General features: G+C 32.0%; 1 long non-coding RNA gene across 1 annotated transcript; it reads left to right on the top strand.

Moving 5' to 3' along the window:
* Positions 1-118: 118 nt before the first annotated feature.
* On the top strand, positions 119-10485 carry LOC134682907 (uncharacterized). The gene is made up of 4 exons (XR_010100929.1): positions 119-263; positions 6097-6235; positions 8861-8910; positions 10417-10485. It is a non-coding gene; the product is annotated as an uncharacterized LOC134682907 (long non-coding RNA).
* The last annotated feature ends 7672 nt before the right edge of the window (positions 10486-18157 follow it).

Here is an 18157-nt window from a genome sequence, read left to right as displayed (position 1 = left end):
TATATAATATACAAGGTTATAGATATTGTAACCCGGACTGTAACCTTGTATTTGTGCGCATGCGCGACCGGTACTGGGCGGATCCGGTAATTTCTACTTTCACTTTTTGAAAAAAAATCTTCTATGTGGAGATAGATTTGTACGCTTTTATTTACATTTATCTGCGAAAGAAAATACACGTCGTGCTCAGTTGTTGAAGTGGCTCTCTTCCCAGTACTTCAGAGCACACATAACGTCTAAAACGTAAAAAAAACATGTGAAAGGTATGCAAAATAATGCATTGTAGCAATGAAAACATACATGATCAACTTTAAATGCAAAATAACATTTAAAACTAGGAAAGGAGGCTACCCCCCCCCCCCCCCCCCCCCCCTTCTTTTCCTTTTCCAACTAAAAAATGTGATTTGGTTCAAAAGAGTCCGACAATAAATTCTTTTTATGTGTATTTATCATGTCAGTGTGCATAGGAGGTGACCAAATGATTTCTTGCGGCGTCAAGAAAGTCTTAAAAATATTGTTATGGATCGTGCATGTATGAGGGGGGATAGGGCCTTTATCAGGACTCCAGGATCTGGTGTTTTTAGGCTCAGGGTTTCGGGATCTATTAAGAGATACAGGAATTCTTTTTTTGAATTACTAGTACTGGATGTCCGAATTTAAATTTATTTAAATTCGGGATTTCATGTTTAAGGGATCAGGACCCCTCCTACCCCTGGTCATGTATGAGGGTGATACTTGTAATCCCTGGGAAATCGGGAAATCACAAATAACCGTTAAAAAAAATTGGCAAATGACGTTTATAACAGTAATTTTTGGTGCATGACTATAAAAAAGTACACATTCCTTTAGGTGATATCAAAATCAATTAATTTTGACACTGTCAAGAGTGGATAAATATCGTATTGCAAAAGATTATGTGGTGAAATCTGTTTCTCTGTCTTCATGTCGTCACAATGGGAATTTCAAATAATAGCCTAGATAGATAGATTTGTGTTAGGACTTGAAACTTGAAACCTATATGGTGAAAAATGTAACAAATCTTGTAAAACGAGAGTGGTTTGATGTTGATGGTAATTTTTCATACATCTTATCAGGGGCGAAACCAGCCATTTAAAAAAGGGGGGTCCAACTATAAGTCACCATTCCAATGCATTGATCGTTAAAAAAAGGGGGGTTCCAACCCCCCTGAACCCACCCCTGGATCCGCCACTGCACCTTATCACTATGTGTCCACCATAACTGGATATCACACAGGTTGTAGTAAAATTTTGAAATAAAAAAAAAACTGAAGCCACAAAGGAAAAATGATTGTCATGATTGTTGTATTCGTCATAAGTTCTATGCAGTCGGGTCAGCCAGGATTACCAATAATTAAGGTGTATTCAATATGATAGATAATTGCTATATATCTAGGACCTCACTTGATTTATCTCTTCTGTCACTTTATGATATTGATCGAGGGTGATGCGGCATGTGATACGGATTTTGCCATGTTATATACGCTTTATCATATATTTCACCAGACTTTATATATATGTCACCATACTTTATATATCTGTCACCACACTTTATATATATACATATTTATGTCACCAGACTTTATATATCTGTCACCACACTTTATATATATATGTCACCAGACTTTATATATCTGTCACCACACTTTTTATATCTGTCACCACATTTTATATATCCGTCACCACACTTCATATATCTGTCACCAGACTTTATATATTTGTCACCATAATATCTGTCACCACACTTTATATATCTGTCACCACACTTTATATATATATGTCACCAGACTCCGTCACAACACTTTATATATCTGTCACCACACTTAATATATATCTGTCACCACACTTTATATATATCTGTCACCACACTTTATATTCTGTCACCACACTTTATATATCTATCACCAGACATTATATATCTGTCACCACACTTTGTATATCTGTCATTACACTTGACATATCCATAACCACACTTTATATATCTATCACTACTTTATATATCTGTCACCACACTTTATATTCTGCCACCACACTTTATATATCTGCCACCACACTTTATATATCTGTCACTGAACTTTCTATATCTGTCACCACACTTTATATATCTTTCACCAAACTTTATATATCAGTCGGCACACTTTATATATCTGTCACCATACTTTATATATCTGTCACCACATTTTATATATCTGTCACCACTCTTTGTATATCTATCACCATACTTTATATATCTGTCATTACACTTGACATATCCATCACCACAATTTATATATCTATCACCACTTTATATATCTGTCACAAAACTTTATATATCTATCACCACACTTTATATATCTATCACCATACTTTATATATCTGTCACCACACTTTATATATCAATCAGCACACTTTATATATCTGTTACCACACTTTTTAAATCAATCAGCACACTTTATATATCTGTCACCACACTTTATATATCTATCACCATACTTTATATATCTTTCACCACACTTTATATATCTGTCACCACACTTTATATATCTATCACCATACTTTATATATCTTTCACCACACTTTATATATCTGCCACCACACTTTATATATCCATCATGTCACTGTATATCTATCAACCCACTTTATATATCTGTCACCACACCTTATATATCTGTCACCACACTTAACATATCCATCACCACACTTTATATATCAATCACCTCACTAAAAATATCTATCACCTCTCTTTATATATCTATAATTACACTTTATATATCAATCAACACACTTTATATATCTATCACCGCTCTTTATATATCTGTCACCACACTTTATATATCTGTCACAACACACAATATATCTGTCACCAGACTTTATATATCTATCACCACACTTAATATATCTGTCACCACACTTAACATATCCATCATCACCCTTCATATATCAATCACCTCACAATATATATTTATCACCTCACTTTATATATCTATCATTACACTTAATATATCTGTCACCAGACTTTATATATCTATCCCCACACTTTGCATATCTGTCACCATGCTTTATATATCTATCACAACACTTTAAGTATCTGCATCAAACCTTATATACCTGTCACCAGACTTTATATATCTATCACCACACTTTATTTATCTGTTACCACACTTTATATATTTATCACCACACTTTATTTATCTGTTACCACACTTTATATATCTCACCACACTTTATATATGTGTCACAATATTTTATATATCTGTCACAACACTTTATATATCTGCCACCACACTTCATAAATCTTTCACCACACTTTTAACATCTGTGACCACACTATATATATCCATCACCACACTTTATGTATCCATCACCTCAATGTATATTTTTCTATCACCTCACTTTATATATCTATCACTACTTTATAAATCTATCACCACACTTTATATATATGTACCATTATTTATATATCTGTCACTACACTTAACATATTCATGATCACACTTTATATATCACTCGCCCCACTATATCTATATCTATCTACTCACTTTATATATCTGTCACAACACTCTATATATCTGTCACTAGACTTTATATATCTATCACCACACTTTATATATCTGTCACCACACTTAACATCTCCATCACCACACTATATATATCAATCACCTCACTATATATATCTATCACCTCACTTTATATATCTCTAACTACACTCTATATATATGTCACCAGACTTTATATATCTATTCCCACACTTTACATATCTTTCACGACTTTTTATATATCTATCACCACAATTTATGTATCTGTCACTCCACTTTATTTATCTGTTACCACACTTTATATATCTATCACCACACTATATAAATGTGTCACCATACTGTATATATATGTCACCACACCATATATGTCTGTCACCATACTTCATAAATCTTTCACCACACTTTTTATATCTGTCATCACCCATTATATATACATCACCACACCTTATACACATCACCACACCTGATACACATCACCACATCTTATATATCTATCACCTCACTTTATATATCTATCACCATACTTCATAAACAAATCACCTCACTTTATATTTATCTGTCACTAAACTTTATACATCTATCACCACACTGTTCATTTGTCACTATTCTGTTCATCTGTCACTACACATTATATATCTGTCACCAGACTTTATATATCTATCACCACACCTTATATATCTGTCACCATACTTTATATATCTATCACTACACTTAACGTATCCATGATCACACTATATATATCCATCACGTCACTACATATATCTATCACCTCACTTTATATATTTATCACAGTAACTACACTTAATATATTTATCACCAAACTAAATATATCTATCACCACACTTTATAAATCTATCATCACACTTTATATATCTATCATCACACTTTATACATCTATCACCTAACTGATCATATGTCACAACACTTCATATATCTATCAACACGCTGTATATATGTCACCACACTTTGTATATATATCACTTCATTCTATATAAGTAAGACCTCATTTTATTAATATACCACCTCTGTTTATATATCTATCACCTTATTCAATATATCTATCAATACAATGTACATCTTTCACTACATTTTATATCTCTATCACCTCACTTTATACATATATCACCACACTGTGTATCTGTCACCACAATGTGTATATCTGTCATCTCACTTTATATATCTTTCACCTTTATCTTTCTCCTCATTTATATATGTATGACATCACTGAAAATATTTTATTGACCTCACTGTTGATATTTTTTCACCATATTTTATATATGTATCCCCTCCACATATGTATCTTTTAACTAACTGCACTGTTTAAATCAATCACAAGACCATTGATATATATATATATATAGACGTACTTATGAATATAATTATTTTCTGTGACTGTATCTTACATTAATTTGTAGGATCCTTTACTATAGATAATTTAGCTGATCTGTAAACAATCACATCTTCATGCCTTATATATCATGTACTGTAGTACGCCGCTAGATTAAAACTGACGTGGAAAGGTAACATATGCCCACCGAAAGCTCTTTTTTGAGAGCCCAGGTGGTCGTGTGGTCTAGCGGGACGGCTGCAGTGCAAATTTACAGATCTAACATTGTTGGGTTGATGTTTAGACGAGTTGTATATATATATATATATATATATATATGGACGGCTGCAGTGCAGGCGATTTGGTGTCACGATATCACAGTAGCATGGGTTCGAATCCCGGCGAGGGAAGAACCAAAAATTTGCGAAAGCAAATTTACAGATCTAACATTGTTGGGTTGATGTTTAGACGAGTTATATATATATATATATATTAGAACGTCTGAGTCAGTGACAACTCTACAACAGATGTATCCATCGGATCGCTATCAATGATGGTGATACATGGCTGTGTACATAATGTATATACAACTCGTCTAAACATCAACCCAACAATGTTAGATCTGTAAATAACATCTTCATGCCTTATATATCATGTACTGTAGTACGCCGCTAGATTAAAACTGACGTGGAAAGGTAACACATGCCCACTGAAAGCTCTTTATTTGAGAGCCCAGGTGGTCGTGTGGTCTAGCGGGACGGCTGCAGTGCAGGCGATTTGGTGTCACGATATCACAGTAGCATGGGTTCGAATCCCGGCGAGGGAAGAACCAAAAATTTGCAAATTTTTGGTTATATTATCCTTTTGTTTATATATCATCACACTGTATATATCTTAATACTGTTCTGTGTATTCTTTACCTCACTGTATATACACATAACCCCACTATAACTAATTTCACACTTATCACCTATCTATATCTATTTATCACCATCTTATCATATTTATAGTAACACAATGATTATATCTATCATCATTCTGTATCTATTTTTCACCAGACTGTATACTATAACTTGTATATTCTATAAGTGAGAGAAATATACTGGTCAATGTATAATTTACTGTGAAAGGAGATATGCAGATATGCAATGTCTACTGAAAAATGTTTGTATAAGCGTGTATACTTATCATGTAGCGATTCTCAAATTCATTATTTATATTTTTTTTCTTCTTACAGAAATACCAAACGACATTTTGCAGGGATTTAGAGGTCGTTGCTGAAAATGAAAGAAAGAACATGGATACATCTAATTTTAAATGAAATAACAAGAATAGTTAAATGATTTACAACCAAGCAGCACTCAGTTATAGTGATGGTAAAGTATTTTTAGAAAATGATACTTGAAAAAAGATAACTTGAAAAAAAATATATATAGTGTGGAGTTTTATATATTCCTCCATTGCTACAGTCCCTGTATTCATCACCACACTCTCCATATATATCCCAACAGTCTCAATAGGTACCCCCATACTATGATTATCTATCACTACAGTCTCAATAGCTACCCCCATACTATGATTATCTATCACTACAGTCTCAATAGCTATCTCCATACTATAATTATCTATCACAACAGTCTCAATAGCTATCCCCATACTATGATTATCTATCACTACACTCTCCATTCCGATGCCAACAGTCATTATGTATATATCATAATAGTCTCTATGTATATATCAGGATAATACAAAAGCTTCCCCTTTACTTTATTTATCAATCACCTCACTTTATATATCAATCACCACACTCTCTATATATATCCCCATACTCTCTATATCTACCCCAGTAGTCTCTCTGCATATCTCCACACAATAAACCCCTATCATCTTACTTTATTTCTCAATCACCACACACACACTCTCTATACATCTATCCCAACTCTCTTTATCTACCCCAAAAGTCTATCTGTGTATGTTTCCATAATAAACACCTATCACCTCACTTTATTTATCACTAACCTTACTGTATATATCAATCACCACACTCTATATATATATCCCCAACTCCCTATATCTGCCCCAAAAATCTCTCTGCATATCTCCACACAATAAACCTCTATCATCTTACTTTATTTCTCAATCACCACACACACACTCTCTATATATCTATCCCCAACTCTCTTTATCTACCCCAAAAGTCTATCTGTATATCTTCAAATAATAAACACATATCACCTCACTTCATTTATCAATCACCTCACTTTATATATCAATCACCAAACTTTCAATGTATATCCCAACAGTCTATGTTTATGACCACATCATAAATACCTGTCACCTCACTTTATTTATCAATCACCTCAGTTTATATATTAATCACCACACACTTTTTATATCTATCCCCATACTTTGGATATCTATCCCACAGTCTCTATGTTTATGACCAAATAACAAACACCAATCACTTTACTTTATTTATCCATCACCTCACTTTATATATAAATCACCACACACTTTTTATATCTATCCCCATAAAATAAACACCCATCATCTTACTTTATTTATCAATCACCTCACTTTATATATCAATCACCACTCACACACTCTCTATATCTATCCCCCACTCTTTTTGTCTACCCCAAAAGTCTCTCTGTATATCTTCACATAATAAACACCTATCACCACATTTTATTATCAATAACCTCACTTTATATAGCAATCAACACACTCTCTATATATATCCTCATAATCTCTGTGTCACTCACCACACTGTCAATATCTATACCCACAGTCTCTATGTTTATGACCACATTATCAACACCTATCACCTTACTTTATTTATCCATCACCTCACTTTATATATCAATCACCACACACTTTCTATATATATCCCCATACTCTCGATATGTATTCCCACAGTCTCTATGTTTCTAACCACATCATAAACACCTACCACCTTACTTTTTTAATCAATCACCTCACTTTATACATCAATCACCACACACTCTCTATATCTATCCCCAAACTCTCTATATCTACCCCCATAGTCTCTATGTTTATGACCAAATAACAAACACCAATCACTTTCCTTTATGTATCCATCATATAATTTTATATATCAATCACCACACACTTTCTATATATATCCCCATACTCTCGATATGTATTCCCACAGTCTCTATGTTTATGACCACATCATAAAAACCTACCACCTTACTTTTTTTAATCAATCACCTCACTTTATACATCAATCACCTCACTTTATACATCAATCACCACACACTCTCTATATCTATCCCAAACTCTCTATATCTACCCCATAGTCTCTATGTTTATAACCAAATAACAAACACCAATCACTTTTCTTTATTTATCCATTGTCTAATTTTATATACCGGTATCAATCACCACACACTCTCTATATCTATCCCCATACTCTCGATATGTATCCCCACAGTCTCTATGTTTATGACCACATTATAAATACCTATCACCTTACTTTATCTATCATGTCTATCTATCACCTTACTTTATCTATCCATCACCTCACTTTATATATCAATCACCACACACTTTATATATATATCCCCATACTCTCAATATGTATCTCCACAGTCTTTATATTAATGACCACATCATAAACACCTATCACTTCATTTTATTTATCAATCACCTCACTTTATACATCAATCACCACTCACTCTTTATATCTATAACCCTCTCTCTATATCGACCCCAACAGTCTCTATGTATATTTCTACATATTAAACACCTTTACTTTATTGATCAATCACCTCACTGTATATTTTCACCTCAATTTATATTTTATTTCTATCACACCACTGGGTATATCTTTCAAAGCCCTATTTATATCATTTTAAAAGTAGATATGAGCATGATAATAATCCACCGTTTTGTACAGAAATCTGTTTATGTTTATTTAGATTTTAAACTTAAAATGACTCAATGTGACACCTCACTGTTATTATTTTTTTCTTCAGAAAAATGAAACTAGATTTTTGAAAGATAGAACATAGAAGAAAAGGAAAAGGTAATCTTCATTGAAATTAAAAGTATTACTCATAGTTATCAAAGGTACCAGGATTATAATTTAGTACGCCAGACGCAAGTTTCGTCTACATAAGACTCATCAGTGACGCTCATATCAAAACAGTTAAAAACCAAACAAATACAAAGTTGAAGAGTATTAAGGATCCAAAATTCCAAAAAAATGTGTAAACAGGAAATTTATAAAAAATTACCAAATAATTGGTATTCATATCAACACCAACACTTTACTCTTTACATATGTATGTAAAGAGTTAATTAGCAAAGTATTATACACATGATGTAAAGAGTTAATTAGCAAAGTATTATACATATGTATGTAAAGAGTTAATTAGCAAAGTATTATGCATATGTATGTAAAGAGTTAATAAGCAATTAAACAATCCTGGTTGAAATGAAATAATTTAAAAGAAATTATTTTTAAAGAATAGCTGCTCCAACATATCGTTCAATATTTTATGTAAATATCATGTCAGATATCTTTTCAATAAAAGGAGCAAATATGGTATACTAACTGTCAGTCAAAGATTCTAACATTCAAGATGAGTAAACCTTAAAAATATATTGTGTCAGTGTTATTGTACTTGTAACTAGGTCTACATGATACTTCTGCTGGCACACACATAACGTATATACCACCACATATTATATATCTAGTATAATTATGGCCACATATAATATATCTACCGCCACACATGATTAATCACCACACTACATAAATCATTCACCACAGTCTGTGTATTTATCACCACAATATTTTTGTCTATCACCACACTGTGGTCTATCACCACACTATTGTCTTTCACCACACTATGTTTGTCTATCACCACACTGTTGTCCATTACCACACTATTGTCTTTCACCGCACTATGTTTTTCTATCACCACACTATGTATGTCTATCACGACACTAAGTCTGTCTATCACCACACTATGTTTGTCTGTCACCATGTCTATCACCACACTTTGTTTGTCTATCACTTGAGTATGTTTGTCTATCACCACACTATTGTCTATCACCATGCTTTGTTTACCTATCACCACACTATGTATGTCTATCACTTCAGTATGTTTGTCTATCACAACACTATATATTTTAATCATCACAGTTTACATATTCACCAACACATTCTTATTACCAATACTTGATAAAAAGAAAAAGTTATGATGAAGCCTTGTTTTCTCTCACATTGTCATTTCATAAAACAAAAAGGTAAATCATTTGAGTCATGGTTCTGTGTAAAGTCATTAGTAAAGAAAAAAATAATTTTAACTTTTCATTTAAATGATTGGTCTCACAAAAGAATTGTATTTCTGCATTACAAATTTTACAATTTGATACAATCTTGGGATTATGTTCTGTTTTTGCACTGATGAAACACTCCTCTTTATTCTTAGATGGAAAATAAATAACAACTGTTTGAGGCATTGAAATTCTGTATTGTATTGGACTTATTATTTATTCAACTGAACCATATATTATTTTGTAGGTTAAAGATTTAGTGCCGGCCTCACAATTAAGAAAGAATACGAACAAGCATTCTTTACAGAACAGGGGAGACTATTTTACTGTGCTAAGATCTGTGTTTTTGTTATAATTAATTAATATTGTAATTTGTTCTTGGATAAATATCTGCAATGTGGAGGACAACTGAACTGTGTTCTTATATATTGAAGACGTGCAATGATTTAAAATGCATTTAAGATGAACTTTTTACTACTCGGAAAATGGTTATCATTAAAGTAACAAACATAGAATTCATTTACAGGAATACATTTTATATTCTATGTATAAAATGTTATATCTAAAAGGTGAAAGTAAACAGATTCCTGGCTGTTTAAAATCAAATGAAAACAGTTTTATTGTGTAGTTAAGAATGTATATACGTTGTTCATGCATTTATATATTGGAATATCTAGAATTGTACAATGTATTGAGTTTAGTGGATCTTTCGTTCTATGTTATTTAAGGTAGATTGATGGTATACCGCCATCTTGGATTGTACAATCCCAGTACAAAATCGGTCTAGTTGTTTGCCTTAATCTGCAAATTTGGAGACAGATTTGCAATTTAATTGTCAGAAGTTTTTTCTATTTATAGAAAACTTGTTAATTAATTGTATTATACAAAATATTTTAACAAATATCATTTTCTTTGGTTTTAAAATCATTTTTTTCAAAGGAGCCATTTAAGGGGAGATAACTCTTTTAGTACAAAATTTATACTGGGCTAATAGGGAAATTTTTTATATTTACTTGTAGCAAGAAAACAAGTTCGGTGACACCATGTTTTCTTTTTATTTTCTTAAAATATATAATGAAACCTTTCTTCTCACAATTTATTTCAAAATTCTATCTCATAGATTTTTTTTTATGCACACTAATGTGTTTTTTCATGAACAAACTAACCAAATTTTGGCAATTTCCAACGACTCATAGCTTGAAAAATAGCACGGTGACCCATACTTTTTATTAAATTTTTGAAAAGAGCATAGTAAAATCTTCATTTTGGCAAATTATAAAAAAATTCTGTCTCAAAAAATATATACTGGTGATCTACCTTAAGTTTTATTTTCATAAAATAAAAGTTCTAAAATTTAATCAATACTTTTACTTTGTATCAATGTGACAATTGTCCAGCAACAATCCTATATGATTGCTTTTCTGTATATATAATGAAATTCCTCATCTCTTTATTGACAAGAAATAAATATTGTGTCTATGATGATGATAAGAAAATGTAAACAGTCTTATGATATGGAGACTTGGAAAATCTTGAAATAATTATATATGAAGCTCATAAAATAGAGTCATTGGTTTCCGAAAATATTCAGATTATTCCAGAGGGAACATCTACAATCTTTTATATGCACATTTTATATGTTATCGACTGTTAGACATGCATAGGTACTCTAGTCAGGGTGAAATATATCCAAAAGACACTTATAGAGTAGGCTGTATGTGTTGAAATTCTCCATGAAAATTTATTCAGTAGGCTGCAAGTGTCAACCTTTGAGGACATCTACAATGCTTCATACACATTTGATATTTTACTAACTGCAAGGGATATATAGGTACATTGGTAAGGATGAAATCTTTCCACAAACATTTATACAGTAGGCTGCAAGTGTTGATATTTGAGAGGAAAAATCTACAATTCTTCATACATTTTTGGTATTTTCCCAACTGCAAGAGATATATAAAAGAGGAACGAAATATACAAGAGGAACAGTCAAACTCATAAATAGAAAATCTGAAGTACATTAGTAAGGATCAAATCTTTCCATAAACCTTTATGCAGTAGGCTGCAAGCGTTCATATTTGAGATAGATAATCTACCATCCTTCATACACATTTTGTATTTTACTAACTACAAGACATATAAAAAAACAAATATGAAATATTTCCAGGAAAATTATAAAGCTGTGGTTTGTGCTCATAGTTGAAGGCAGTATGGTGACCTTAAGTTGTTATTTTCTGTGTCGATTTGGTCTCTTGTGGAGAGTTGTCTCATTGACAATCATACCATATCTTCTTTTTTTTTTATAATTAGGAGGATGTAAGTGTTGAGAAGGAACATCTACAATCCTTCATATATAGATATAACAAGATGTGATATGAGACAAATCTCAATTCAAGTCCCAAGTTGAAGAGTAACCAATTATAACATGTTTAAGTCAAAGTTCGGGCTTCAACACAGAGTTTTGGCGCACACCGAACGGCAAGCTATATAGGGCCCAAACTCATTAGTGTGAACCATTCAAATGGGAACACAAACGAATTTATCTAAATGAAAAAACGAGAAACACTTATGAACCACGTTAACAAACAACAACCACTGAACATCAGGTACCTAATGAGGACAGGCGAATAACAAATGCAGCGGAATTTTTTTTTTTTGATAGGTACCAAGCTTAACCCTTAACTTAACAACAGTGTTACATCACAACATAGAAAGACTCACTATGAAATATGAATTAAAATGGGTTAACTTAATCAAAAGACATATAACCACAAACTTGAATGTATACACTGAACGAATGAGTTTGATATATGCCACAATGATAATACAAAATCATTATAATAAGGGATTATATGTTAAACAATTTCACATGGATAACCATAACCTTTATTGTAAAGGATCACTGTTGGGAGTTTACCGACTACAGGAGCTATATAGATACTTGGGTATAACTGAAATCTATCAATGTACATTTATACAGTAGGCAGTATGTGCTTGAATTCGAAAAACAACACCTACAATCCTTTGAGTACATTTGATATAATACAAATTGCAGGATAATGGTCAGAATTTGTACAGTAGGCAGTATGAGCTTGAATTCGAGAAACAACACCTATAATCCTTTGAGTACATTTGATATAATACAAATTGCAGGATTATGGTCATAATTTGTGAATGTGCACAAACTATCGTATCGTTTATGTTGGCACCACCCACAAAACGTAAATCGTTAGTTCTTTATCTGTAATTTTATCTTCAAGTTGTCTTTGTGTTTACTTTTGTAGGACATGTATCTGCTCATTATATTACTCGTTGTAATTGTCACCATCTACTCTAAAACTCCTAACCGAAATGAAATAATCTTTTGGCATAATGTTAACTTTCTAATGGTGTAGTGCAATTTATATTGTAGTAGATTTTTGGGTCAGCATTGTATGTGGGTTCCATTACCGAAGCATGAACGTATTTTACAATTATAGGTTTATTTGAGAGATACACAGTGTTAAGGATTTGTATAGTGAGAAGGATTTTGCGGTTTATACACATTCTTGCCAATATTTATCCATAAATTCTGAAAACCCTTTATTACAATAATTTATACCTTCTCATAATCTTAACCATCTTACCATATAATCTTTAAGCATCTCATTCTTTTATCAGATTTTTATAGCGTATACTTTATGCACTTGGAGAAACACTTATATTCCCATGAAAAGCCTGAAATTAACAGATACGCAAGCTCAAAATATAATTGTAGTTATCTTTAAGGTAAATTCGTTTTGGCATGACTTATATCTCAATTATTATATAAATTAGGTTAAATCTTAAGTAGTTAATATACAGTTACACGAACGGCTGTTCTCTCAGTCGTATTGATTTAAATCAAGAAAGGATTTGTCTTCAGAATAACCGATATTGCTTCAATTTAATACGCCGTTTCAGACTGTGTTCCTTTTTTGAATAGCAGGTACACTTGTTCCAAGTTGGGGAGTAATTTTTAATCAATTATGCGACAGTTATATCAGTTGTCCATATAGTACTTAACCCTTTTTCACCATGGTATTGAAAAAGTCCAACATTATAGGTGTAAATCATATGTTAGCTGGTGTTCGCACATCAAACTTCAAGATCATTTAAGATCGACAGGTTATAGTTTTTAAAGTATCATCATTCATCGAAACATTTAACAGAGTGTTGTAAGCAATTAAGATATTTTCTTCATTCCATTGTAAAATATGTTATAAATCTGAACATCGGACAGACGCTAAATTGATTTTTAGTCAAACAAATGTGTTAATGCTATACCTCCATTTCTATGATTACTGATAGAATAACTGAATGCAAACAAACAGAAAAATATATTGAAAACTTCTTCAAATCTTGTATCTTGTATGTTTTAACAAATAACAAAGTTTATTCATATATTTTTTTTTAAAGTTTATTCACATGTATCATGACAAATGTACACGTATCAAGTTCAACTTCTAACTAATTTTACTACTGACTTCTGTGCGTGAAAGATTCGTCGCTGGGCGTTGACCATTTATTCTAAAAACAGTTGTTGGCATGACACGTATTGAAAATGCCTGTACCAAGTCAGGAATATGGCCATGTGATTATGGACTTTACTAATTGATTTTCCTCTGAGTTCAGTATTTTTGTGATTTTACTTTTTATGTTCTTCTCATATATGTTATGATGGTATGATACTAAACCCCTTACGGGAAGGATTGTGCCTGATGTTCATATGATGAAATCATAATCATTCAGTCAGTTTAATCGAAGTCTGGAACTGGGATGTCAGTTAACTGCTAGTAGTCTGTGGTTATTTATGTATTATTGTCATTTTGTTTATTTTCTTTGGTTACATCTTCTGACATCAGACTCGGACTTCTCTTGAACTGAATTTTAATGTGCGTATTGTTATGCGTTTACTTTTCTACATTGGTTACAGATATAGGGGAGGGTTGAGATCTCACAAACATGTTTAACCCCGCCGCATTTTTGCGCCTGTCCCAAGTCAGGAGCGTCTGACCTTTGTTAGTCTTGTATTACTAGTATTTTAATTTTAGTTTCTTGTGTACGATTTGGAAATTAGTATGGCGTTCATTATCACTGGACTAGTATACATTTGTTTAGGGGCCAGCTGAAGGACGCCTCCGGGTGCTGGAATTTCTCGCTACATTGAAGACCTGTTGGTGACCTTCTGGTGTTGTTTTTTATTTTGTCGGGTTGTTGTCTCTTTGACACATTCCCCATTTCCATTCTCAATTTTATGCAACAGGAATCAATCAATATATATACCATAAAAAAAATCAAGTACTCAGAAAACGTGGAAAAGTTGTTCCAGCGAATGATTTTGTAACAAACAAATATGGTAGTCGGAAGAGGTAATACTTAATTAAATTCCATAAGAGTGAAATTATCTTCATTCAATAGCAAGTTACCTCTGTTAAGTAATTTTATATCACAACCAGATCTGAGCTTAAATCATGCCTTGAACATTCAACGATCCGTGTATATGAGAGAGTCGACAATTTGCTTAAATAAAATGACTATCTTCAGTTAAAAACCAAATCCTCTAGATATTTGCGGCTTCTGGTTGGTACTCCAAAACATATATATTTTGTTTATCTTTTTATCTTCATCTCTATTATTAACAAATATCAGTCTTTTTCAATAATTCTAAACCACCCACGGAGAAAGATATGTTTAGTGAAGATTTTTGGTGTGGTTTGTGTTGCTAAGTCTTTAGGTTTTTTATGTTTTTTTTAAACTGTTGTTTGTGTTTGTGATTTGGTCTTTTTCTTTTTTATCTCTGGCGTTGTCCCTTTATTTTCTACTTCTCAGTTTGTAAGTCCCTTTGGTATCGATCGCCTCTCTTAAGCTTAACTTCTGCGAGGTTTTGAATAACTGCATCTGCTGTATGTTCCCTTCAAATCGATTGATAGTTGTGACTTTTTGAATCGCTATACTACTTTTTCAATCAAATGGTAGAAGTTTTTTTTTTTTATAAATAGCCATTTATTATCAGCAACTAATAATAGCTCAGGAAAATGATGAATACGGCATATATACGTGTAAAGAACTATGACGAAATCATCTTAGCTTTATATTTTCTCCATAAAACTGTATATTAATGTTCGGCAAATAAGTTAAAATGCATGACTGTAGTTTTTCGTATTTTTCGCCAGTGTCCATAGATTTGTTCGTGTGTTGTGAACAAAAGTGTATTATCAAGACATTTTCTTCATGAAAACTGTATATCAATGTTCGGCAAATAAAGTTAAAAACGCATGACTAGTTTTTTGTATTTTTTTCCAAATTACCCTTAGATTTGTTCGTGCACATGTGTTATGAACAAACGTGTATTATCAAAAGACAGCAAAGACCGTGTAGATTCCATTAACTACAAACAAGTTAAAAATATCTACCGGTACCTTTATGATTTTTTTGCTTTGAATAATTAAGACTTGATTTTCTCAATGCTAGTATGAAAAGATCAACTCTTTCGACTAATGTCTTTCTGGATTAGATATTTCACCTTATAATAAATTTCCAAGTATTACCCAAATCATGAAATAACGTCTTTTGAGTAACAAACAAGTTTTAACTAATTAACTGTGTAAATTCTTCAATGGTTTCAGTACATACAAATATACAAAAAAATACTGAGAACCACGGCTGATACAAACTGGTTCCTAGAATTCGGAACAATACCAACTGCCTATATCTCATAACCATAAACAAAACATATACAGACTGTATATGGGATTCACAGACAATAAAAAGACTAGATGTATCTTACAACCACAGAAATACAAAGACTGTTTTAAAAACCACAGACTATTTACATTCAGATAACTTTAAAGAACCAAAGACAATACATTCACGTACCTAACAATTAGACAATACTTAAGAATACATGCAGCGCTATAAAACCAGGTTAAATCCACCATTTTCTGCATTTGAGAATGCAGGTACGACATCAGGAATATAACCGTTGTTGTTTATTCATTTGATGTATTTCATCATTTGATTTTGCCATTTGATTGCTTTCCTTTTTGAATTTTCTTCGGAGTTCAGTATTTATTTATTTCACCTCCTATGCATTATGTTTGATGTGTTTGAGCTTTTGATTTTGCCTTTGATCAGGGACGTTCCATTTCTGCTTTTCCTAGGAGCTCTGTAATTTTTTATTTTACTTCATACAAATCAAGCATATTCTTTTTGCTCTGCATGTTCTTTTTTTGTGTCATGGAAGAATACCCATATCATGTGTTATTCTAATACATGAAGAAAATCTTGAAGTAATCTTTCAATTAAACATTGTTTCACACATGCTTAGGACTTAAAAACTTGAAATGTGGTATGATTATCAAGAAGATAACTATCCAATGGAGACTTTCAACAATGGCAAAACACATACCATATTGTATAATGTAGTTCAAAAGGAGAAAACCAACCATGTCATTAGTGTAGACAACACATTCAGAAAGTGAGTAGGTTAAAATCAATCCAGTTTAGTCTGATGTATAATCATTCTGTAATTGCCAAAAGTGCATTTGATATAAAACATGTATAAGACAATTTCCTATAAAAATTTTATTTCCAAGGGACATTACTCATGGTGAAATAGTGGATTTGAAATGAATTTCAATCTAACCCTAATAATTGCTAAGATAAACCTTCAATATAAATTTCGTAGCAATCCTATGAAAGATGTAGATTTGAAAAGGCTTTCCATGCAATTTTTCGTATAATTTATATTTCCAAGGGGAATAGCTCCTTCAATAATAATTGTTTGGCACTGAATATGACTCCCCTATAAAAGGAATACTAAACACTAACTTTCCTAGGAGCTACATTACGTTTAAGGGTTATCAAGTATAAAGGTATATTAAAACTGCTTCTGAATTTACTAGTTGTTACAGATACACATGTTAGAAAAAGGTTAAAAAAGATATGCATTTGTCACTTTACTAAGA

The sequence above is a fragment of the Mytilus trossulus genome, chromosome 9 (genome assembly GCF_036588685.1).
Source record: "Mytilus trossulus isolate FHL-02 chromosome 9, PNRI_Mtr1.1.1.hap1, whole genome shotgun sequence".
Taxonomy (NCBI): Eukaryota; Metazoa; Mollusca; class Bivalvia; order Mytilida; family Mytilidae; genus Mytilus; species Mytilus trossulus.
This window is presented reverse-complemented; position numbering and strand designations above follow the sequence as displayed.